Below are 3,222 nucleotides of genomic sequence, written 5' to 3'. Positions count from 1 at the left end.
TGGGAAAACTGTGCAGTAATTTATTTTGGGGTGGAGATGTGGGGGTTTGAGACATAGGGAGATAGCTTGCTTTAAAAAAGTTCTATTTTAGGGAAAAGTATCTAGCATTGACTTATAATATATGAAGAGACTTGCAATATATGAATAAGGACGAGTGTGTACTCTTCAAATGTTTAGTTCTTATCTCATGTTTTTATCACCTAAGTTGTCTGAAGGAAGCAAATAATTCTTTAATAAAAAACTCATTTCGTACCTCCTATATCTATCAATATCCTACCTATTTCCGGTGTTGGGTGGAATTATTTAAATAACAAGAATGAAATGGCAGAAACTGGATGCTCTTTAAGGTTCCTTTGTTGTCGTTAATGAAAAAGAGGCAAACCAACCCCCAAGAAAGCCATGGAACAAGCAATCAGCAGATATAATGCTTCCACAACTCCAAAATACAGGTTTTGGGGTGACTTAATCTAAATACACATATTCCCTCAGGGCCTTATCAAAAGTGGTGCACTCTGGGGTTCTATCCTTTGCATTTTTAAAGCTCCCTGATCCTGGACTTCTCTGATGCCGTGTCCTGTCCTCTAAATCCAGGACCACTTAGTTATCCATTCACTTCCAGTTCACATGCCCTTTCTGGTCCTCCTTTCCCCAAACCTCTTGGGACAGTCCTCAGTTCACCTTCTCCCTGACCAGCCCCGTTGGTTCTGGTATTTAGACCCTTTCCCATAACATCCATTGGGAACTTCTGTATAAATTAGAAAACAGCCATCCTCTGCCTCCCGGTGCCACGGTCAATCCTTGGTATTACTTGAAAGGCAAACCAGCCCTGACACCATCTTCTCACCTCCATCCCAAACCCTTCTCAGTGCAAGGCCATTTCAACACCTCCGAGGATCCCAAACACTCATACTTTTTTGGACACCCCGCCCCAAATTATATAAAATATATTAAATGAGCCCACAGCCTACATCAAATATATAATGCATTACTTATATGGGTTACGTTGCAGTTGATAGGTTACCTTTTGGTAGATTTATTATTTTCGACTTGCAACTGTTTTTCCCTTCTCAGGGTCAAAACATTTCAGAACTCAAATAACTTCGTGAGCTGGCACTAGCTTCTCTAGGGCTAAGGGGAGAGAACAGACCGGCGTCAGGCTGCCCCCATCCGGGTCCCCTCCGCAGCCGCCCCTCAGCGCCCTCTCTCCGCCCGCCTCCGCGTGGCGCATCCCCTCACGACCCCCCCTCAGCTCTCGCTCGCGCAGGCTCCCTTCTCCGTCGGCCTCGTCCAGCCAGGCTCTCACCTCCCCCGGTGCCCGCTTAGCCCGCCACGCGGGCGCTCTTGCCTGGGCCTCGGGTNATTATAATTTTAAAATCTAATATGATAATGTTAAAAGCTGTGGTAAGACAGGTCAAGAAAAAAGGCATATATTCTAATATTTTTATTTGTGCCTTTTTCTTGCTTTTAATACTACTAGAACCAGAGGACTGGTATTGGATGAACATTGTTAACCCTTAGTTTAATGAGAAGAAAGATGGTGAATTCCTAGAAATACAGATTTATGAACTTGGATATTAATTTTCAACAAAATTCTAAAACTATTAAATTTCATTATTACAATGATGGCCTTGTAAGGTAAATGAGAAAGGAGTAAAATAGGAAGCAGCAGCAACATTAGTTCACAAAAGTTATAGCACCTATACATTTTTGTTTGTTTGACAACAAGGGACATGTTCTGAACATTTCAACAAAACTTCAGACAAAGCTTCTCAAGATACCCTGTGGACCAGATGGAGACATGCGAGTTGGCTGACAGGCAGTACTTTAAGCAGATATTTATAACTCTCTGAATGGCTATACTAAAAGAATGATGATTAATGGAACAAAATGAACTATGGAAGACCTCTATCCTTATCTAATTCAACATTTTTATTAATTAGAATAAAAAAGGTTATGCTTATCAATTTTTCAGATGACACAAATCAGAGATGTCAGCTAATACATTAGATAACAGAATCAGCACACAAAACGATCTGAGCAAGACAGAAAGATGGGCTGCAATGAATATGATATTTTATAACGATAATAGTAAAGGCCTATCCTCAGACTTAAAAAAAATCAATCACACAAGGATGGGTCTAGATCAGAGTTGGCAAATTACTGCCTGACAGCCAAATCTAGCCAGCCACCTGTTTTTGTATGGCCAATGTGCTTATGCTTTTTATTTTAAAATATTTTTTAAAACTAAAATAATATTTTGTGACACATGGAAATTGTATGAGATTCATACTTCAGTCTCCATGAATAGTTTTATTGGAACATAGCCATACTCATTCGTTTATACATTGTCTATGGCTACTTTGTGCTATAGGCAGAGGTGGGTAGCTGTGACAGAGACTATAAGGTGTGTAAAGCCTAAATATTTATCATCTGGCCCTTTACAGAGAAGTTTGCTGGTCTTTGATCTAGATAATATAAAATATACAGGTTTGGTTGTACTGTATCTGCTCCCAAAGGTAAAGGAATGTGATCTTAGAAATTAAGAGTTGAGGAGGAACTAAACTCCATCAAATTTCTGAACTCCAACTAAGCACCAGGCACTATACTGGTAGTGCAAAGATGACTACAACCTAAGATCAAGATAGTGACTAAGACTTGGTTCTTGCTTTTAAGCTCAGAGTCAAGGAAGATGGACAAACATACAACTAATAATATAATATGTTATGTGCTAATAGTGTGATCTACATCCAGAATACTGTGTTCAGTTCTGAGTAGTATATTTTAAGTAGGACATTATCAGTCTTGATATTGTTCAGAGGAGAGCAAAAAGTTCATGATAATCTATATACATACTATGTTACATTGACAAAATTAAAAGAGTAGGGGCTGAAACATTTCAAGAGAGAGAGATAAGAGAGATGTGACTATAATTTCTAATATCACAAATGTTCACAAATGGAAAAAAGATTGGAAGTTTTCCTTTACAACTCCAAGAGGAAGAACAGGACTCAACATATATGAATTTTAAGAAGAAGACATCATAGATACAAAAATTTCTTGGCAAAGTAAAGACTTTAAATCTTTTCCATCCCTGAAAGTGTTCCAAAAGACTAGGTGATAATCTATGAATGAAATTAAAGTAAGGATTCCTTCGTTGGTGGTTCTTTTAGACTGAGTCAAATTCTAGGAAGGGTATATTGCAGACAGGTAATGAAGGATCTT

At 38.7% G+C, this 3,222-nt stretch overlaps 1 protein-coding gene across 7 annotated transcripts in view; it reads right to left on the bottom strand.

Moving 5' to 3' along the window:
• Nucleotides 1–3,222, bottom strand: part of IFT25 (intraflagellar transport 25) — a 60,112-nt gene that overhangs the window by 53,775 nt on the left and 3,115 nt on the right. For 3 of the 7 annotated variants that reach the window (XM_019666398.1, XM_019666395.1, XM_019666401.1), the window contains exons 1-2: nucleotides 1,304–1,358; nucleotides 1,022–1,128 (exon numbers count right to left, since the gene is read on the bottom strand). The exons of 1 other annotated variant lie outside the window; for it this stretch is intronic. The gene's annotated coding sequence lies outside the window, so the exon portion shown is untranslated. Of the gene's footprint in view, nucleotides 1–1,021; nucleotides 1,129–1,303; nucleotides 1,359–3,222 lie in introns of those variants that run through there. 3 more of the 7 variants (XM_019666396.1, XM_019666397.1, XM_019666399.1) reach the window with 2 other exon arrangements.

The sequence above is a fragment of the Hipposideros armiger genome, unplaced genomic scaffold (genome assembly GCF_001890085.2).
Source record: "Hipposideros armiger isolate ML-2016 unplaced genomic scaffold, ASM189008v1 scaffold_469, whole genome shotgun sequence".
In the NCBI taxonomy this organism is placed as follows: Eukaryota; Metazoa; Chordata; class Mammalia; order Chiroptera; family Hipposideridae; genus Hipposideros; species Hipposideros armiger.
Note: the sequence above shows the minus strand (reverse complement) of the source record. Positions and strands in the feature narration are given on the sequence as shown.